Below are 23,780 nucleotides of genomic sequence, written 5' to 3'. Positions count from 1 at the left end.
TGAATTACATGTTCAAAAAGAAAATGGATACTGAAAATAGGAATTTTAAATCTGCTTTTCTGATATATACCTATTGCACATGAAGGTATTGTCATGCTGACTTTTCAAACGCCCAGCAATTCTTTTATCTCATTCTTATCCACGTGATTTATATATTGCTCTATCAGTATTTTCAAATTTATACTATAAAAATAAGCGATTTACTTCAAAAAAAAAAAACAAAACTTCACAATTAATTCTTTTCATTGCAATATGAAATCAAGAGAAAATCATTTATTTCATTTGGATATGTGCATATATTTAATTTGCCTATATTATGAGACTTTAGAAATGCACTTATTTTCTAGACATGTCAACAAAAATGTAAAACAATTCATGGTACTCAGTGACCACTGTGAGAAAGTAAACAAAATCAGTTAAATCATAATTTCCTATATGCAGTTCAAGGTTTTAAAATGTATTATTATACTTCTGCTAAGACTGAGGCAGAGACTGAGACCACAAAACTGGGAGATACATAATACAATTTCTTGCCTATTTTCTTAGACCCTAAATGAAAACCTATAAGTAGATAAACATATTTTATGAGACAAGAAGTTCTAATTTTCCAAGATAATCTTGGTATCATAGAATGATAGAATGGTTTAGGATGGAAGAGACCTTTCTGAGAGAACTGGCAGAGGAGCTGGCCAAGCCACTGTCCATCATTTATCAGCAGTCCTGGCGATCGGGGGAGGTCCCAATCGACTGGCGGCTAGCAAACGTGACGCCCATCTACAAGAAGGGCCGGAGGCAGACCCGGGAAACTACAGGCCTGTCAGTTTGACCTCAGTACCAGGGAAGCTCATGGAGCAGATCCTCCTGAGAGTCATCATGCAGCACTTGCAGAGCCAGCAGGCGATCAGGTCCAGTCAGCATGGGTTTATGAAAGGCAGGTCCTGCTTGACAAACCTGATCTCCTTCTATGACAAAGTGATGCGCTGGGTGGACGAGGGAAAGGCTGTGGATGTGGTCTACCTTGACTTCAGCAAGGCTTTTGACACCGTCTCCCACAGCATTCTCCTCAAGAAACTGGCTGCTCTTGGCTTGGACTGGCGCATGATTCGTTGGGTTAGAAACTGGCTGGATAGCAGGGCCCAAAGAGTCATGGTGAATGGAGTCAAGTCCAGTTGGAGGCCAGTCACTAGTGGCATTCCCCAGGGCTCAGTGCTGGGGCCGGTCCTCTTTAATATCTTCATCGATGATCTGGACGAGGGCATCGAGTGCACCCTCAGTAAGTTCACAGATGACACCAAGTTAGGTGCGTGTGTCGATCTGCTCGAGGGTAGGAAAGCTCTGCAGGAGGATCTGGATAGGCTGCACCGATGGGCTGAGGTCAACTGCATGAAGTTCAACAAGGCCAAGTGCCGGGTCCTGCACCTGGGGCGCAATAACCCCAAGCAGAGCTACAGGCTGGGAGAGGAATGGTTGGAGAGCTGCCAGGCAGAGAAGGACCTGGGAGTGATGGTGGATAGTCGGCTGAATATGAGCCAGCAGTGTGCTCAGGTGGCCAAGAAGGCCAACGGCATCCTGGCTTGTATCAGGGCCAGCAGGGCTAGGGAGGTGATCGTCCCCCTGTACTCAGCTTTGGTGAGGCCGCACCTCGAGTACTGTGTTCAGTTTTGGGCCCCTCGCTACAAGAAGGACATGGAGGTGCTTGAGCGGGTCCAGAGAAGGGCGACGAAGCTGGTGAGTGGCCTGGAGAACAAGTCCTACGAGGAGCGGCTGAGGGAGCTGGGCTTGTTCAGCCTGGAGAAGAGGAGGCTCAGGGGTGACCTTATCACTCTCTATAGGTACCTCAAGGGAGGCTGCAGCGAGGTGGGGGTTGGTCTGTTCTCCCACGTGCCTGGTGACAGGACAAGGGGGAATGGGCTTAAGTTGCGCCAGGGCAGGTTTAGGTTGGATGTTAGGAAGAACTTCTTTACCAAAAGGGTTGTTAGACATTGGAACAGGCTGCCCAGGGAAGTGGTGGAGTCACCATCCCTGGAAGTCTTCAAAAGACGTTTGGATGTGGAGCTTAGTGATATGGTTTAGTGGGGACTGTTAGCGTTAGGTCAGAGGTTGGACTCGATGATCTTGAGGTCTCTTCCAACCTAGAAATTCTGTGATTCTGTGTTTAAGGATCATCTAGTTCCAGCCCTCTACCATGGGTAGAGATACCTTCCACTAGATCAAGTTGACCAAAGTCCCATCCATCCTGGCTTTGAACTCTTCTAGGGATAGGGCACCCACAACTTGAGAACATATCTCAACCTACTGGCCACACCCCTTCTAATACATCCCAGGATGCCAATGGCGTTCTTGGCCACAAGGGCACAGTGCCCTTCTGGCCCATCAGCCACTCCTCCCAGTTCTGTGTCATCAGCAAACTTGTTGATATTGCACTCCATTCCCTCGTGAATAGTACTGGTCCCATTACTGACACAATAATGATATAGAGGGATGTTTAATGGTATTTTCAGAAGTGCTAGAATGTTTCAATGCTATTGAAATTAAATGTTTCAATTGAACTTCATTGAACGTTGAGAATTAAGTATCAAGCGGTTTTGATAAAATCCTGTAAAAGATCCTTCCAAGGCTTAAAGGGGCATTTTAATTCAGGATAGCAGATCCAGTTCATGATTAACAGTGTAGGTCTTTAGGTAGACAACTTTACTTTTCTACCTAACAAAGCTTACTTGAAAGTGGCGAATTTATCCCAAAACATAAGTTATTTTGTAGACCAATAATTTATTTTGGAGACCAATCAATCTTTCAGTATTCACACGGTTTCACTTACATTATTGGTATTCAATTATACATAATTTTCTTTAGCAAGCATATTCTTGTATTTTTTATTATTATTATCATATAAGACAGGAATTCTTTAAACTTTAGTGAAGCTTACCTCTAAATCCTGACTTACATATCAGACATCTTGTATGTGCTGAAAATATGACACAAATTACCTCCATTTGTATCCTTTCCTTTTAAAATATTTTGTTTAAATTTATATGTAATATCATATGATGTGCTGGAACAGATAACTTTTTTTTTTTTTTTTTTTTTTTGTAGTAGTAGTAGTAGTACCCATTATGCCTATACAAAAAATATGAAACCAGGAATTTCAGAAAGTATATTGAGTCTTTATTACCTCTTTCTTTCCCAACAGAAATATAAAAATATTTATGTTCTTTAAGGTATATTTATATCTGTCTTCATTTGTTGTGAATATCTCAAGTAGTAAACTCCTTATAATTATAAATATTAAACATTTATTTTTAAAACTGCTTTCTCTTGCAGAAAGAATATTTGTACATCCTTATCGCTTTCAAACTCAATTTTCCTGAAAGACCTCTGCAGTTTTATCCATTTTACACTTTTTCCTAGAGCTTTTAAACTTCTGTATATGAGAGAACAGATGAGATTTTTTTGATAGCAAACTGTCTCTCCCAATGTAAAAGGCATAATCTGTCCCCTAGTAAAAGGAAAATATATGACAATGATTCTGTGTTTATAAACAGTTCTTGTTTTATAATTCAGTTCCTTAAGAATGGGCACAGAAATATTAGAGAGATTAGTTATAAAATTTATTCTGTTTCATATGAAATTTGTTTAGTTTTATAGGTATGAAAAGAGACATGAGACATAAATAAAGCATGGACTGAACTGTTTTGCAAATGTTGGATACAAGCTACAATAGAAAAGTTATATTTCTTCCCAACTGCATGTTCTCAGTTCTAAACATCAAGCTCTAGACTCCAACTCACCGTAAGGCTACAATAAATGTCAATAGAAAAAAAAAAAAAAAAAAAAAAAAACAGTCATGTATGGGAAGGGAAGAGAAGGGAAGGGAAGGCAAGGCAAGGCAAGGCAAGGCAAGGCAAGGCAAGGGAACTGTACCTTATCAATTACTGAACTTTTATGGAACATGTCCTCCCTATGTCTTTTCTAAGCTGTCAATTTAGGTATTTTCCTGTTCAGATTTTTCCATGTTGGAAATTTGCTCATTGGTGTATAGTCAAAGAAGAGAGAAGGAAAGGTATGTTTATACAGCACAATACCATAATATACAAATATCAGGACTGCTTTAAAATTAGTATTTAATTCACATGATGGGGTGGTAATGTGCAGAGATGTTAGTATATTTCTAAGAACTGGTACAGGTTCGTGAACATTACTTGGCATAGTTGAATATTTCACTTCATTCTTGATAAAGAGCAACTGTCCCTAGTTTTAGAATTTATTTAATAAATTATAACTGGCTGTTTTGTAGTGCATGTTGCAGAAGGGCATCAACATACGCAATGTGGTTTAAATCTCAAAATTCTGGTATATAATTTCTTTGTAGTGTCTGTCTTCTGCTGTTTTTAGGCAAGCTGAACAGTTGGCAGCTTTCTAACTTTTGGCATATGGATCATAAGGCGAGAAAATACATTAATATTGGGTCAAAACAATCAAGTCAGTATGAAATTCATCAGAAAGTAAAGGATAGAAGACTGAAATATTACTACTGTGTTGGATTTCAGAGTATGCTGTCTGATAGTTCATAGTTCAGACGTAGATCAAAATGTATGCGAGCAAGATGGAATTTTTCTCCCCACACACACTTTTTTATATAAATACAATACATATATAATTAAGCAAAAGCATGATTATAGGAAACCTAAAATTCAAGCATTAAATAGTCACAGAATAAGGAGCATTAAAGGTGATAAACATATACTTTATTAGCAGATTAATGTATCAGGGTATATTAAGAAAAAATAAATAAATAAAATTCTTACTATATGTTGCCAATTCACATCCAGATTGAAACAAGTGTTCAGAGATACATTCCATTCATTACTCATTAGTCCTCTATTTATATGTTTAAACAATGTATATAAAATGAAAATCAAAACATCTCTTTACAGATTCTTTAAGGATACTGTGAGAACTAGAACCATTACTATCATATGTTAACATGTCGATCTCTGTTTAGACATGCTGAGGAAAATGAAGCTATTACTTACTGAAAGATGTTGTTACCCATTAACAAAGACATTAAGCCCCTCCAGATATTTTTTGAAAAGTCCCACGTTACTCGTTTTATAGTATGTTGGGTTTTTTGTTTTATTTTGAAATATGACTGTTAGAAAAAAATTCCTCTTCCTTTGACATGGTCTTTTATTGAACAAGCTTTCAAATCATTTTTTGTAGCTGTTGTGTATCATAGTTTAGAAAAAGACCATCTCTTAGGGGATAAATTGTTTAAATTCCTTCTCTGAAATAATGTCAAAAGAATATTTAGTAGAGTTCTAATGAGTTATATAAGCAAACTAGAGTTAGTAAGATTATTGAAACACCTTCAGGGAATAACCTAAAGACCTCTGCTGACAGTGAAGCATTTTGCAGTGACAGAATGTAATCTCTACCTTTGATCTGTATATCTATTTGTATTTGGAAATGATCCTGTGTAATTTTAAAATCAATTTTCAGATAAGAGGCTTAAGTAATTTCATCCATTTGATTTAGGGCATTTAGGGAACTGTTGAAACTGTTCTGCTCAATAATTATCACCTGGCAGCAAACAAAAGAATTCAGGTCTTAGATATTTTCTTGTGCAACCTTTGCTACTGCCAAGATGCCAAATGCCCTTCTGTAACTAAACTTCTGAATGTGGTGCAGCATCTTTCGCCTTGTTATCTAGGAAACAAGTTACCCAAAAGCTTGATTTCTTAAAATAAACAATAATTATTTGCTTCAAAAAGAAACAGAAACTGAATAGATCCAGCACTATGAAATTATGCAGAAACTTCTACCAGTTTCCCTATGACAAACTAGCTTATATTTTGTTGTACATACTCTCTTATGTATTAAGAAAACATGAAATGTTCAGATACAAGAGTAATAAAACTCATTCTCCAACTTTACTAAGAAAGAAGTTAAAATTACAGTTTTTTCAAAGGAACAGATCACAGGCAAACACAGATTTGGTTTTGAATGGATGTCTCTCCCATCTGAAAGCCTGGGACTAGTGCCATATTTAGGATCTTAAATATAATGCAGTTTATAAGAGGCTAGAATCAAAGAACATGAGCCATTTAAACTGAATTTAGCTGCTACTGGAAAGGATGCTTTTAATAGACAGTAGTTTCAGTTCCTGTGTAGTTTGCACAACTTCTAAAAATTCTGTAAGCCAGCAACCAGTGAAAGTTATAGCTTTTTCTCCCACGGTAAACCAGTATTTTCTTCATCTGTTTGCTCCATAGCAATTTAAATGAAAAGGATCTTACTTCTTACATTTATCTCATTTTTTCATGAATGGTGTTAGGTGTGTCCTAAAGATTTATTCTCAGTGGTTCATAAATTCTACATATAAAAGATCTGCAATTATTAGGCAAAGCTGTGCATGCACATCAAAAATATCTTTTTCTTTATTTCTTGTTGTGATATTTTCCTGGGTTTTAATATCTTTAATTAAAATTCTATACTTTTTATCTTTCTTTTGAAATTCATTACTTCTTGTTCTATATTGCTTTGTGAAATGTAGGCCCACAAAATCTATTAAATATTTCCTTGTAAAACTTATTTTTAAAATATTTTAATTGTCCTATAAGTTACAGTGTAACAGTTTGTTTTCTTTTTTTAATTCTCTTTTACATCTCAATAAAGCAAATTGAGGTGGATTTCTGAGTAAAATAAGCTATCATGTCTTACTTGGAATGACAAAAACTTCACAGAAACCCACAAATTAAATTCTTGGACTTTTGGGAAAAGGCAAAACTCACTGGATTCCCTGACCATCTATTGTAGGTATGATTCTTTCTATATTTGCAGTCATATAGTATCCGGAGGGAGGAAAAAAAAAAAAAAAAAAAAAAAGTTCAAAATCCAGTGAAATTGTTTGAAAGACCCAAGTATTACCTTTATTTCATGCAGTATCACTTATCATCAGGTAAGTAACATGGTTTCCTGTGCAGCTGACTCCCTGAATGTGTCATCATTTAAATGTGATGATTTTAGGATTTTAGGATGAAATTGGATCAATATAATAATTCCAACACTTGAAAAAGACATGACTGGAGTTCAAAAAATGCAGTAGTCCTCAAGTTGCTATACTGAGTTTTTTGAAATGCCAGTGAACAGGACATGCATTTTCTTTTCAAAGAAGAGATCAAGAAGGAATAAGAGATCAAGAAGGAATAAGGCACTCCAATTTCCTATTTGTGTTGTGCACCCCTCAGTGTAGTAAAGCATCTTCAGTGCTTTTTTTTTTTTTGTGTATGAAAATATGCTTGAAATAGATGCACAAAGAATTGAAAGTTTTAACAGAGAGAAGGACAGTTGTCAGCTGAAACATTATTTTAATATATAAGATAGTTCAGACAGCGGATAGCTAAAGCCCTATAGGTTCACAAAAATATATCAAGAATTTTGAATTATTCAGATCCCTGGGTACAGTTAACTGCTTCCAGCGTCCTGTGATTACTGAAATATTCACTATCGTAAACTATCTGTGGATAATAGAAGCTGTTCATACTCAGCAGAGATATAATCCCTTGAAAATTATGCTAGTACCTTGTACTTCTTCAGTTCTGTCAGAATTAACAGACATCCAACATCCAAGAAAGGAAAACAGATATCTCTATAATTCGGATGATATACAGAGCAATGGATCCAAAGTGAATAGACCATGGGGTATTTCAGTTTTTGTTTTGTTTTGTTTTCAGACTACATTCATTTACTCAAGTAGAAGGCAAGCTAAGATATTGCAATAAATGTTGTGGTCTGAACAATGGTGATTGAAATATTGATTTCTTTACTATACTGTCTGTAACCTGGAGTAAATTTTTGTCAGTAATGTAAGATTTATTTTATTTTTTTTTATTTTATTTATTTTATTTTATTTTCATCTTTTTTTTATTTTTTATTTTTTTCTTATATCATGAAGCCTATGGCTGTAAAGACATGACCAAAATAAGCTGGAAAAAAATCTGCCTATTTCAAGAAAAACAGCAACAACAACAACAACAACTAATAATAATAATAATAACAATAGTAATAACAATAATAACAATAACAATAAAACAATAACAATAACAATAACAATAATAATAATAATTGGTGTCTGCTACAGACCACCTGACCAAGTAAAGCCAATTAATGGCAGAATTATTATATTTGCACAATACTTATTTCTTAGAAAAAAAAACAGTGTCTTCTTGCAATATTTTTTTATGTAGCATTTCTTGTTCTGAGGAAAACTTGTTTGTATAGTCACTCCCTTTATTTTCCTCTCCTACTTTAACCCCCAATCCTTCTCTAAAAGTTTCATGAGCAGAGCCACATTACCAGGAGCAACCCCATTGACTTCTATTAGTGCTCACAGCTATTGAGGTTCACCTATTTCAAAATTTTATGCAACATTACATCATTAGAATTAATTATGAGAAAGGCTATTAATTTTCTAATAGTAAAATTGCTTAGAGAAAGGGCATTGTAAAAGTCCTCTTATTTCCACTTACTAAACTATTTTTCAAAGTTCAGTGCAAGGTGTGTGGTTCATGGCAATAAAAAATAGATTTAATAGCAATTCTAAATGCATTATTTTTAATTAATAACAGAGGCACCAATAAAGATAAAACAAGAAAACACTCTTGTAGAAATAAACAAAGAGATATAAAAGGACCGTATATGATGTTCCTCAGAACCACTGAAAAGCAAATCTCTGATCTGTAAACCACAAACAAATTATTGCATTGTAACATTGTTAGTAATTTCCTTATATAACCATAACTATAACAGCAGAATTAACAGTCTTGGGAACACTTTTAGAAATATTTATGAGTGATCATGTTAGTTTTGTCCATGGATATATCCACCTGACTTTGTTTACCTTTTCACAAAAATGCTTTCTGGCTGATAAAAGGGTAATGTCACCTTAATTATGTTCTTGCCTTGGCAGCATAAATTATTTACACTTTAACATTATATTTAGCCTTCTCAAGCTTTCATTTCTCTCCTAGAGTATGAGCTCTGTGTAACTACTAAAAGGAAGTACAGTGTTAAGGTGTATGACCTGTCAATGATTACGGTTCCCCATTCCCCCTTCCTCCACCCATCATTATAACTTTTTGTAACATAGATCATTGACTTTGAGCAGCTATGTTAGCAATCCCAGGAAGCTATAAAAAGCTAATTGATTTCATCTGCTTAAAGTAGATTAAGATTTTATACTTATCAAGGTCATTCCATTTGTTTCATCTACTTTACCATAACTGTATAGCTCTGGAGATTGGCAACAGGCTATATATAACTTGTCATAGCTAGATCATTAAAACAGAAATTGTCATCATGGCAACTCTTCCCATCAGCTGTAGGAACTCAGAGCAGCCAGTACTTTGGTGAATGGTAAGACTGGATTCCAAACTAGTGACCCAGTACCTAACACCAAATTTCTTATACTGTGCCCCTTCTCTGAGTTTCTGATTGACAGAATCATCCTCCCAATTAACTGTAATTCCATGCTGACATGCAGCAGTCATTAGTTACTGAAATTTGTTTCTATCCATTGTAGTCACATTCACAGTCACTCTTGTGAAACAGGTGAAATCTGTGCCTCCATTTCAACATTCTGTACAGTAGTTTCAACACCAAAACCTTGGCCCTACTACTTCATTCCAAGTGAATTGGTAGCAATGCAGGGAAGGAGAAGACCATACTTACCACACAAATACATGGGCACACAGAAACAGACAGGTTATCTTGTACTGGTGTCCAAAAGCTGAATTTCTGGTTCTGAACTGCTCCCCTGCTTTCCTTGCTTGCCTTCTGAACTGGTTGTGATACCATCAGTGGGGAGGAATTGCCAACTTCAGAAGTTCTTAAATGGCTTTGTAGGATGACTTTACATGATCTCTCAGGAGCATATTACTGCTCTCATGTAGGATACTATCTCAGAAACCTAATTTGTTGAAGGCCTCAGAACAGAAGAATTCCACATACTGCTTCCTGAGAAAGGGCATCTTCTCCAGATGTCTCAGTGGATCATTTCTCAACATGCAGCACCAGTAACTTATGTTTTTTTGTCAATAATGTGACTTAATTTGAGTTCTGAGAAAGAATCTAAAAACCAAAGACAAATTATGGAATGTGTAGCTGATTACTACTTTCAGTTAACAGGAGTCAGAACAGGTAGAAACTATGCATGTTTTCAACATCTAATTTAATAGATAATTTAATGAAATCAGTAAAATAGTTGCATATCTAAAAATATTAAATAGTGTTATAAAGTGGATGTACTATAAAATCTACTACATCTAATACAAGTCTAGAAGTAACCACTGTTTATCATTTGTGTAACCTAAAATAGAGCTCTCTACATTCTCAGAGGAGCTTCACCTTGTTTTTCCTAATTAGTGGCCACATTGATTTTTTCCTTAACAAAGTGATTGTAACTTATTGTACCCTAATCAAGCCTCTGTAAAATTGGTAAGTTTGTATGTAAAACAAAAAAGCAAACAAAAACCACAATGTTCTTTGGCAAGTAAATGGAAGAATTATTATTTGCATTTTATATCAAACATTGATCTTACAGGCTGAATATTAACTACAACTTTCTGGGTGGGGTCTCACTTTTGTAGCAAGATCTTATGAACAGCTGAAATCTGAATTAATAAGCAATGCAATTGGATGGAATAAAATTAATAAATAAATAAGTAAACCATTGATATATGTATACATATGATTTTAAGCTTAATGAGGAGAGGAGGAAATTAATGTGTCATCAATGTTCCAGTTTTGAAAGAGTCTTCTTATATTGGTGGTGGACATTTTTTTCTCATAGAAGTGAAATAACAGCTTTCCCATTCTGACTACAGTTGCAGTGTTGTTCATTTGCATAGTGCAGTCATGCAAATTACCTTTGTCATGGCTACATTATATTCTTCCTGATTTTTAAGGCATCGTTATGAAATATATGTTTGTAGAAAAAAAAAAAAAAAAAGTACTTTATAGCATAGACTCAGTTAAAATGAAGTTCATAAAATAATAACATGCATGTTTGTTTTTAAAGTAATAGTACCTTTTATTCTAAACTCTTAACAACCTTAAAGCTAATAACAAAGCTTGAATATTTCTCAAAGATAGAATAATTTCTTTTCATAACAAAAAAAAAAAAAAAAAAGAAAGAAATCCTAAGATGCTGAAACAATTAAATTTCTTTTGTAACTTGCTTTCCTAGATATGTCCTTGGTTAAACATCACAGTAAATGTTTTCTAGAGATGCATCAAATTATCAGGTATACAAATCATCTGTAGAGACTTTCTTGCCCTGAAGCAATGCATTTTGACAACATGAATTAAAGAAAGGGTAGCAAACTCAGTATGCTATGCGAATAATGAGCATATTTATACCTCTCTTTAAATGAAGATTTTTAAATAAATCACATAGCATCAGTTCTCAGCCTTTAGAACTCTTATATTTTCCCCTCCTTAACTCTTTTCTTAAACAACATAGCTCACAAACTTCTTCACTACACTGATCTTGCAGTGTGTCTCTGTTATAACACGTCTATAAGAAACCAGTCTGAATACTTCTTCTATATTTGGGATCATATGTCCTTACTGTGTTCACAAAATTTTAATTAGTAAATATAACAGCTTTAAAGTTAAATGTGCTTTTTTTTTTTTTTCTTTTTTTTTTTTTTTTTTTTCTGTGCATTTATCTAAATATTGTTCTTCCTTTACAGCTTGACAGAGAATTCGCAGGCATTGTATGTTCTTAGGTATTCATTTAGTCCAGAAAAAATTACTTGGACATTGCAAACTGAGACTTGGATTCTATATCTAATAGTAAAATCTGGCATCTCCTCCACTGACAGTTACCTCTGCAAATGTTTCTGTCCCAAGAGATTATTTTTTCCCAGCACTTTTTTGTTTGGTTTAGTTGGTTCAATTTTTAATTTAAAAGATCACAAGCACACTGAAGTTTGACTGTCAGTACATTTTCATAATTTCCTCAGTCTTGCATAACTCTCGAGTATTTCAGTCTTCCTTCCTTTCTAGGCCAAAATCTTCTGAAGATCTCTATTCTTTTAGGCACTACATTTCTGATATTAGTTGGATTGTTTCAGGAGCATATGTGGCTGTCACTTCGCCACTTCTTGCCAAGGTGATTGGCTCTGGGGCAGACGCATTCTACAGTGGAGTGGGGGGATAAAGGCAGCTAGGGTTTTTTCCCACATGGAGGCCACTTGAGGCAGCTGAGGGAGCTGCCAAGACCTGGCAGTCCTCGTGAGAGCAGCTGATGAGGTGTGGGTGGAGCCAGAACCTCCCACCTGCTGTACAAAGGCACCCCTAGGGAGCACAAGCAACCAGGAACTTGGTGAACAGGGTGAGCAAACAGGGCATGACGCATCAGCCAGGGCATGGCGCATCAGTCAGGGCGTGGCGCATCAGTCAGGGCATGGCGCATCAGTCAGGGCATGGCGCATCAGTCATGCGTCATGGTGTGGCAGTTTGCACAGTAGTTCAAGCAGGCAGGATGCTCCTACTGCTGTTTTCCAACGGTGGTTGTAACCCACTGACAAAGAGCCCAGCCATGGTATCTACCTGGTGGAAAGCCATGACCTCTGTGCCCCTTGAAGCTTCTCCAAGCCCCAGCTAGCAATGCAGCTACCCAGACAGAGGTCTTGGGAAAACACATGACCATCCAGGTCTTGAGCTTCAGGGTCTGTGTGAATATTCTGTCAGTGTCTGTCAGCAGCAGTAGTGGGTATGCCTGTGGGAGGTGTGCTCAGGTTGAAGAATTGCTCAGCCTGGTGGCAGAACTTCAGGAGGAGGTGAGTAGGCTGAGGAGCACTGGGGAGTCAGAGAGGGAAATTGACTGGTGGAAGCATATTCTACCCACCCTGAGACAGACTCATCAACCAGCCACCACGCAAGAAACAAAAGTTCCCCTATCCCACTAGACAGCCGCTACACGAGACAAAGGTTCCTCTATCCCACCAAGCAGTAGTAGGGGACCTAGGACACTGTGGGGAATGGAAGCAGGTTTCTGCTTGGGGTAGGGCTCGCACTCCCTGCCTATCTTACCTTCCCAGTTACTTTTGCACAACAGGTTTGAGGCTCTGGAACTTTCAAGTCAAGCAAGCTTGACTTTCAAGTCAATCAAATGACGATGTAGATGAAAGCCCATCCTGGTTGGAAGGGGTGCTGATGGCAAAACAACCTACCCCCTGCATCACTACATCTTGTACCAAGAAAGAATGGTTATCGTCATAGGAGACTCCTGTCTGGAAGGGACAGAGGGCCTGATTTGCTGCCTGGACCCAACCCACAGGGAAGTCTGCTGCTTCCATGGGACTTGGGTAAGAGACATGTCTAGAAAAGTCACTTGCCTGTTACAGCCCTCTGACTACTACTAATTGCTGTTTTTTCAAGCTGGTAGTGACAACATAGCAAGGAGAAGTCCAAGGGCAATCAAAAAAGACTTCAGGATTTTGGGTTGACTGGTTAAAGGATCAGGGCAAAGGTTGTGTTTGCCTCTGTCCTTTTGGTAGCAAGAATTGAGATCAACAGACAAACTCAATTTATAAATACGTGGCTCCAAGACTGGTGCCACTGACAGAACTTTGTGTTTCTTGATCATGGGAAGGTCTATGCAACACTAGGCCTGCTGGCACCAGATGGGATGCACCTCTCTCAGAGCAAGAAAAGGACTTTTGCCAAGCAGTTAGCAGGGCTGATCGACAGAGCTTCAAATTAGATTCAAAGGAGGAAAGGGATAAAACCAGGCCTGCCTGTGATAATCTATGGGATGGCATACCAAAATCAGAGGGACAGTGTGCTAGTGAGGAACCAAGAGATACCTCAAGATCAACTGCCCTTGTCCTTATGGAGGACTTCAAATTGCCAGATGTTAACTGGGAATATCACGCAGACGACATAAGCAAGTCCAAGAGTACCTCCATGGTGAAGGTGTTAGTGAAGCACTTCTTGGTGAAGGTACTAAGGGAGCCAACTAGGAAAGGTGCCCTCCTAGATCTGTGTATGAAATGTTTTCTTAATGATTTTAATTTCACTTCACAGCAAGAACCAAGACCTGTGTGGTTAGGACACACTGTAGACAGAAAAATTATATAGGCTGAAAGGCCCTTGGAAAAAGCATGACAAGTTCTGGAAACAGATCTCTTATTTTCTGGGAAAAATTTCTGACAGCTGTGTTAAACCACAACATTTATTAACAAAAAAAAAAATATATAGTGTCAGCAAGAAGAACTGAATTTCCTCTCCTGGATATATTTTCAAAGAATAATCTCTTCATTTACTTTGAAACAATGACTGAAAGTGTTGTACTTGCATAAATGGAAGTACTTCTTAGCAGTCTGGTATAAAGATACTTTACTAAAAGACTTTAAAAACATATCAAAACAAAACAAAGAGAACAAATTGTTTCTCCTCAGTTGATTTCATGGTCTTTTTCTATTCAACTACAGCCTGGAAAAAGCTGATTTTACTTTTTTTTTCCTTTTCTCTATCTTTCTGTTCTTATTCCATGGTATTGACTATCTACACACAGGAAGAAGTCAGCCATGCTACCTAAGACTTTTCCTGACTGGCTTACAGGTATTCAACTAATAATAGTAATGAGGGCAATGATGATGTATTCTGAGATATGATGAAAACTAACAGCTTAGTGAGACTGAAAAATTTATTTAAAATTGCAGATAGAAATGAAATATTGCTTTTCTTTTTTTTTCTTTTTTTTTTTTTCTTTTAATTATTATTATGATTAGATACTTAGGTAGTTTCTCTTAATATATTTTATTAATTGACTATGGAATATTTTAATATTAAAATGGAGTACATCTGAATGTCATAAAGGCATCAGGTTCTACTCAGAAATGTGATTCTACTGAAATTTTTTAAGCTTGTTGAACTACTTTTGAGAAAGAACAACATGAGTGGAATTTGATCAAAATGCTGTTTCAATCCTTTCTCAGTGAAAGCTTTCATAGAGTGAAACTCATAGTTTCAGTTTGGCTTGCTAAAGATTTTGAACCTTTTGTTGATCTTTGGTTGAGTTTTTGATTTATATGTTTTGATGCCTATCTGAAGCTTGCCTGCTTTACATATTTAATACTGTTCAAATAAAACTTAGCACTCATTTCTAAATTTCCTTCTCATGGTGTAAATGAACATGAAGTTTGACTTAAGCAAATCAAACTGAGAAAAGATTCTTAAGCATTCTAATATGTACTAAATTTCTTGAACTGAATGAATCATTTGAACGAATCATTCTTGCAATCTTTACTAAGCTTTTTATTGTGGAATCTATTTTTACTCTTTTAACAGATATATAATTTGTCTTAAACTATTAAAAAATAAAATAAAAATAGGTCTTCCAAAATGTAGAGTAGTTGAAAAGAGAAAGAAAGGTAGAAAACTGTATGTGTGTATATAGCATTTGCCCTGAGATAGTGTCTAGCTGGGATATACCACTTAACTTGAACACTAGGAAGAGTTTATGAATTTTATAATCCAGACATAGACTTTTCTCTGAGTTAGATATGTTATTTTGTTTTCACCACAGGGGAAAAACAAAACAAACAAACAAATAAACAACAACAACAGCACAACAGCAACAACAACAAAACTACCTATTGTGTCATGCTCCAAAGCTACAATAGAATAGAAATTCTGGACTTAAGTTTGATGACTATAATGTCTGAAGTTATTCTCTTACAAGAATAAGATTCATGCCTATGGACCATTTCCTGAGATGATGCCTCCCACACTTCTGATTCACAGTGTTGCGTTTGGCATTTGCGTTATTACTCTAAGAATAATTCTACAGCAGAAACAAGGGACAAACAGTGTTATTTCTGCTGTTTAGAACAAATTTGAATAAATAAGGGTCGAAAGCAAGATTCTGAAAATCTTGGAAATTACGGTTATGGGACTAATTTACAAACAATTTATATGTTTACTTTTGTAGATGAATTCTGTGCTTCATATACATAGAATGTTAAAGATAAGCTATTTTCTCATCACAGACTTAAAAGTACATCAGATATTATATTTTGAATTTGAGTAGAAAAGAGATTTTTCTGATCACATGATTATTTTTGATTACTGAGTGATGGCTAAAACTTCAGGAGAAATGGAGAATCTCTAGGAAAAATAGAAATACACTCTAGCTAAGAATTAGAATACATGTAAGAATAGTAATGGATAATTCCATTCTGGTATAATTGCTTTACACTTTTGGTGTTTGTAGTTAATGAAAATACTAGCTATTGCCAAAATACTGACAAATAATTAAAATTGTAGCAAATAAAATGCAAGTTCATTAGTACCTAGCAACATCTCATTGTCTGACCAGTTCTAGCGAAGGATAGTCTGGGGTGTAGTGTGGTGGGGAACCAGTCACTGAAGCAATGGGTTCATAATTTACTGTACTTTTGATTCTCAAAATACCTCTTGTCTTTCACTCATAAAAAATCCTGAATGCCAGTTCAGTTGCTTAAATATATAGATAAATATATATACATATTTAGAAGTACTTAAAGTACTTCTTTAGAAGTACTTAAAGGCTATACCCAAATAAAGACGTAGATCTGAAAAAAAAAAAAAAAAAAAACACTTTAAAAAAAAAAAAACAACTTGGAATTTAAAAAAAGTTTAGATATATATGTCTCTGATTAGAGCTTCAGCTTGGTAGTACCTCACATCTAAAAATGTCTAAACACCTATGTGATCTGCAAGTTCTCCAGCATTGAGGCTCAGAGTATATGAACTTCAGTGTTCTTCTTTAGAATGGATACCACTGTGCTCAATAGGAAGTTAGGAGTCTTATTAGAACTTAGGAGATGACATACTGTTTTGTATGGGTCTTAGCTCATGGCAGAGCCTATGTAGGGTACAGAAACTAAGCATAATGGTGTTTGGCTCCCTGACACATCCAGGCCACTATGCTGTTATAAGAACATATGACATTAAATAATAATAATTTAATAAAATTATTATTATTATTACTACTACTACTACTAATAATAATAATGATGATGAATGAACAATAATGAATAATAGTATGTGATGTAATTTGAAATCAATCAACAGAGGAAATGCTTAATTTTATATAATTGTGTCTTACACAACTGAAGTGTGGAGCACTTTTTTTTTTTTCTTTCACTATCTGGTCACCCAGTGTGGCTGTTTTATTGTGATTCATTCTTCCAATGACTATAATCTAACATCCACATGACTAAAATATTAAACACATCTCTGAATCAATTTCTTATGTCTTTGTGGAGAAGTTTAAGGGTAATTTTTGTGGAGATGTTTAATCGTAATCAACCACTTTACCATGACAATACCTTGGAAAGTGACTGACCTTAATACCTGTTCTTCTATTAGTATCACAGAATCACAGAATTACTAGGTTGGAAGAGACCTCAAGATCATCGAGTCCAACCTCTGACCTGACGCTAACAGTCCCCACTAAACCATATCCCTAAGCTCTACATCTAAACATCTTTTAAAGACTTCCAGGGATGGTGACTCCACCACTTCCCTGGGCAGCCTGTTCCAATGCCTAACAACCCTTTTGGTAAAGAAGTTCTTCCTAACATCCAACCTAAACCTGCCCTGGCGCAACTTTAGCCCATTCCCCCTTGTCCTGTCACCAGGCACGTGGGAGAACAGACCAACCCCCACCTCGCTACAGCCTCCTTTAAGGTATCTGTAGAGAGCAATAAGGTCGCCTTTGAGCCTCCTTTTCTCCAGGCTGAACAAGCCCAGCTCCCTTAGCCGCTCCTCGTAGGACTTGTTCTCCAGGCCCCAGGCCTACTTTAGTAGCCAAACAACACAAGACTTTACACCATTTCCCTCAAGAGAAATCTGAGATTTTACTCTGAACTGTTTCAGGATCCCACATAATATTTTACCTTCACAAGAATTGTTTGGGATTATACAAATCCTGTACTTCTCCTTAAACCTCAGAAATGACTTGAGAAGCTCTCTATTTGAGGTACTTCTTGTGGGGGCTCTAGGCATCTAAATGTTTGTGGAGTGAGTCTCAAGAACGCATCTTAGCGACTCACCTAAATTTTTAGATACCTAGGACTTCATTTAGTTGCTTGAATATCACTGACATACATGTAAAGTATTCTAGGGTATCCAAGGCACTTATCCAACAGCTGTGAAATCTGGGACATCTGTATCTTTTTTCGATTAGTGGCTGGAAGCCATTTATGTTCAGCATCTAAAATATCATTACACACCCATGTTTAGGTAAATTGATTCCTGGGGTGTGACTCATTTTGACTAAATTAGGTGACAGTAGGGTTAGTGTTTGTATATATACTGAGTTATTAAGTTTTCTATAAGGTCAATAATGATTTTAACAACATGATAAATAGAATCTAGAAAACTGTACATTTCTTGCTGAAGAATATACATGCACTCAGACAGAGGGATAGTTCTCTATACTTCACTGACTATATTGTCAATCCACTCAAATAGTAAAGTAGAAACTACTTAGATACAGACATTGAATCTGTTTACCCAAAAAAGCTCCTGTGTCTTTGTTTTATTCTCAGTCTATCCTCAGGCTTCTACTTTGCAACTTCTTTGGAGCATTTAGGCATTTAAAATATTTTCCAGTTTGTTACAGAACCACAGAGTGGCTGAGGCTGGAAAGCACCTCTGGACGTCATCTGGTCCAACCACCCTGCTCAAGCAGGGATGCTTAGGGCAACTTGCTCAGGACCATGTCCAGACAGCTTTTGAGTATCTCCAAGGAAGGAAATTACATAACCTCTTAGGCAACCCAAGCCAGTGCTTGGTCACCCTCACAGTAAAGAAATGTTTCATGATGTTCAGATGGAACCTCCTGTGTTTCAGTTGTCTCTTGTCCTGTCACTGGGCATCTCAGAAAAGAGCCTGTCTCTTTGCACCATGCCTTAAGGTAATTTTATAGATTGAGATCCCCCATGAGCCTCTTCTCCAAACTGAACAATCACAGCTCTCTTAGCTTTGACACAATGGAGTAATGTTAATCATCTTAGAGGCCCTTCACTGGACTCTCTCCAATATGTCCATGTCTCTCTTGTAAGGAGAAGCCCAGAACTGGACACAGCACTCCAGGTGTATCCTCACAAGTGCTGAAGATGATACAAAGACAAGGTGTTTCTGATCCAAAGACAAGTTATTTCCATCTGTTAGTTAGATAACTGAGCTATGCTCACAGTCAGTGGAGCCCAGAGCCTAAATCATTCTGGACATTTCCCTAGGATCGGATTTAGATGCGTAAGTACATTTGTTACCTGCTATTTGAGACTTCATAGGTTTGTTGGTCTCCATCTTTATGGGGCTAACAGATACAGCATAAGTTTCATGGAAGACTAGAACCCCAACTACTAGATCTCCTTCCTAGCTATTGCTTAGTAGAACAGTTATGGGTATAAATATCTTTAAAGTTACATAGAAAAAAAAATTCATCCTATCAACTTTGTTCTGGAGAAGAGACAGGATATGTAACAGACAGGACAAGTGTGCAAATGTTTGCTTCAAAATCATAGGTGTTATAGGATAATAGGGTGTTGGTTTAACGGTGGTTATTCAGTCCTGATACTTACAGATGCCTGTAGACTGTCACAGTGCAACAGCATACTCTAGATCAACCCCTAGGTTAGCTCTCAATAAGAGATTTTCCTGGAATCAATTGTACCTGTTCAAGATGGTCAGTAATTTAGTGCTAAACAACAGTTTATAATAACAGCCAACTCACAAGAAAAGGCCAATATTTTCCTGCCAAGATAAATTGTGAATTTTGCCTACTTTCCTGAGAAAACTGTTAAATGCATTTGCATTATAATATATTGTAATGAAACATGGTGCTGTAAAAACAGATGGTGTTACACTTATAAGTCTCTAAACCCTTGTAACATAAATTTATTCATTTTATTTGTTTTTATTTATTATAAATTCATTTTTATATAGAAAGAATCTTTTTTCTTTTATAAATAAAGGTATACTGCTCAGATGTCTTCTCCTAATGTCGTGGTTTAACCCGACCGGCAGCTAAACACCACGCAGCCGTTCGCTCACCCTCCCCCCTCCCTCTCTGGGACGGGGGAGAGAAATGGAAAGTGAAGCCCGTGAGTTGAGATAAAGACAGTTTAATAAGACAGGAAAAAAAAAAATAACAAAAATAATAATAACAATAATAATAATGATGATACAATGGTGATAATACGAAAGTAATAATAGTATGTACAAACAAGTGATGCACAATGCAATTGCTCACCACCCGCTGACCGATGCCCAGCCTAACCCCGAGCAGTCCGGCCCCCTCCCCCCGGCTAGCCACCCCTATATATTGTTTAGCATGACGTCAGATGGTATGGAATACCCCTTTGGCTAGTTTGGGTCACCTGTCCTGGGTCTGTCCCCTCCCAGCTCTTACTGCACCCCCCAGCCTGCCCGTTGGCAGGACAGAGCAAAGGCTGAGATGTCCTTGGCTTAGTATAAGCACTGCTCTGCAACAATTAAAGCATCGGGGTGTTATCAGCACTCTTCTCATTCTAAGCCAAAACACAGCATTCCACCAGCTACTAGGAAGAAAATTAATTCTGTGCTAACTGAAACCAGGACATCTATCCACCCCTTATTCCATACCATTTATGTCATGCTCAGGTTACACTCTTTTCCATACATTCTAATTAGTCACCTATAGTAATCATGGTAGTGATAACATACAGTATAATATACTATTTAACATGGTGCAATTCAGTTCATGGGCTATTCTCACCCAGTATTAAATCTCCTTGAGGTACACACCGGACCTCTCCGTTCTTTTGCATCACCCACCAAGTATATCCAGGTCCCTGAGCGAAAACAATTCCACGAATAGGTTTGCCTTTTCCTGAGGCAGGAGTAGCCCAGACTGTTTTACCCAGCATATTTTTTACATGCACTACAGGAACTTTATCCCCATCTACAGTACGTAACAGGTTTGATTGGGCAGGTCCAGCTCGGTTGGTAGATCCCCTAGTATTGACTAACCAGGTGGCCTTTGCCAAATGCGTATCCCAGTTTTTGAACGTCCCAGCGCCCATTGCTTTCAAGGTAGTCTTTAACAGGCCATTGTATCGTTCAACTTTCCCGGAGGCTGGTGCATGATAGGGGATGTGATACACCCATTCAATACCATGTTCTTTGGCCCAAGTGTCTATAAGGTTGTTTCGGAAGTGAGTCCCATTGTCTGATTCTATTCTTTCTGGGGTGCCATGTCACCATAGGACTTGCTTTTCAAGGCCCAGGATGGTGTTCCGGGCGGTAGCATGAGGCACAGGATATGTTTCCAGCCATCCGGTGGTTGCTTCCACCATTGTAAGTACGTGGCGCTTGCCATTGCGAGTTTGAGGGAGTGTGATGTAATCAATCTGCCAGGCCTCTCCATATTTATATTTCAGCCATCGTCCTCCATACCAAAGAGGCTTTGACCGTTTGGCTTGCTTGATTGCAGCACATGTTTCACAGTCATGAATAACCTGTGCTATAGCGTCCATGGTCAAGTCCACCCCTCGATCACGAGCCCATCTGTATGTTGCATCTCTACCTTGATGGCCTGAGGTGTCATGGGCCCATCGGGCTATAAATAATTCACCTTTATGCTGCCAATCCAGGTCCACCTGAGCTACTTCAATCTTAGCAGCCTGATCCACCTGCTGGTTGTTTTGATGTTCTTCAGTAGCCCGATTCTTGGGCACATGAGCATCTACGTGGCGTACTTTCACAGCCAGGTTCTCTACCCGAGCAGCAATATCTTGCCACAATGCAGCAGCCCAGATAGGTTTGCCCCTACGCTGCCAGTTGTTTTGCTTCCATTGCTGTAACCATCCCCACAGGGCATTTGCTACCATCCATGAATCGGTGTAGAGATAGAGAACTGGCCATTTTTCTCGTTCAGCAATGTCTAAAGCCAGCTGAATGGCTTTCACTTCTGCAAACTGACTCGATTCACCTTCTCCCTCAGCAGCTTCTGCAACTCGTCGCGTAGGACTCCATACAGCAGCCTTCCATCTCCGATGCTTCCCCACAATACGACAGGACCCATCAGTGAACAGGGCATATTTCTTTTCATTCTCTGGCAACTGGTTGTACAGTGGGGCTTCTTCAGCACGACCCACCTCCTCCTCTGATGATATCCCAAAGTATTTGCCTTCTGGCCAGTCCATGATCACTTCCAATATTCCTGGGCGACTGGGGTTTCCTATTCGAGCCCGCTGAGTAATCAGTGCAACCCACTTGCTCCATGTAGCATCAGTTGCATGATGCGTAGAGGGGACCCTTCCCTTGAACATCCAGCCTAGTACCGGTAATCGGGGTGCTAGGAGGAGCTGCGCTTCAATACCGACCACCTCCGAAGCAGATCGAACTCCTTCATATGCTGCCAATATCTCCTTTTCAGTTGGAGTATAGCGGGCCTCAGATCCTCTGTATCCCCGACTCCAAAACCCCAGAGGCCGACCTCGAGTTTCCCCAGGTTCTTTCTGCCAGAGGCTCCAGGTGGGGCCGTTCTCCCCGGCTGCAGTGTAGAGCACATTCTTTACATCTGGTCCTGTTCGAACTGGCCCAAGGGCTACTGCATGGACTATTTCCTGCTTGATTTGTTCAAAGGCTTGTCGTTGTTCAGGGCCCCATTCAAACTCATTCTTCTTACGAGTTACTTGGTAGAGTGGGTTTACAATCAGACTGTAATTTGGGATGTGCATTCTCCAAAACCCCACAACACCTAGGAAAGTCTGTGTTTCTTTTTTGTTAGTTGGTGGAGACATAGCTGTTATTTTGTTGATCACATCCATTGGGATTTGACGACGTCCATCTTGCCATTTTATTCCTAAAAACTGGATCTCCCGTGCAGGTCCTTTGACTTTATTTTGTTTTATGGCAAAACCGGCTTTCAGAAGGATTTGGACTATTTTCTTCCCTTTCTCGAAAACTTCCTCTGCTGTGTCACCCCACACAATAATGTCATCGATGTACTGTAGGTGTTCAGGAGCTTCCCCCTGCTCTAGTGCAGACTGGATCCGCCCATGGCAAATGGTAGGGCTGTGTTTCCACCCCTGGGGCAGCCTATTCCAAGTATATTGGACTCCCCTCCAAGTGAAGGCAAATTGTGGCCTGCACTCTGCTGCTAGAGGGATGGAGAAAAATGCATTAGCGATATCAATTGTGGCGTACCACTTGGCTGCCTTCGATTCAAGTTCATACTGAAGTTCCAGCATGTCCGGCACTGCAGCACTCAGTGGTGGCGTGACTTTGTTCAGGCCGCGATAGTCCACTGTTAGTCTCCACTCGCCATTAGACTTTCGCACTGGCCATATGGGACTATTGAAAGGTGAATGAGTCTTGCTGATCACTCCTTGGCTCTCCAATTGACGAATTAGCTTATGGATGGGAATCAGGGAGTCTCGGTTGGTGCGATATTGCCGCCGGTGCACAGTTGTGGTAGCAATTGGCACTTGCTGTTCTTCGACCCTCAGCAACCCCACAACAGAGGGGTCCTCTGAGAGACCAGGCAAGGTAGATAATTGTTTAATGCCCTCTGTCTCTAAGGCAGCAATACCAAAAGCCCACCGGAACCCTTTTGGGTCCTTGCAGTATCCTCTTCTAAGATAGTCTATGCCAAGGATACATGGAGCATCCGGACCAGTCACAATGCGGTGCTTTTCCCACTCATTCCCAGTCAGACTCACTTCAGCCTC

The sequence above is a fragment of the Aythya fuligula genome, chromosome 1, assembly GCF_009819795.1.
Source record: "Aythya fuligula isolate bAytFul2 chromosome 1, bAytFul2.pri, whole genome shotgun sequence".
Lineage (NCBI taxonomy): Eukaryota > Metazoa > Chordata > Aves > Anseriformes > Anatidae > Aythya > Aythya fuligula.
Note: the sequence above shows the minus strand (reverse complement) of the source record.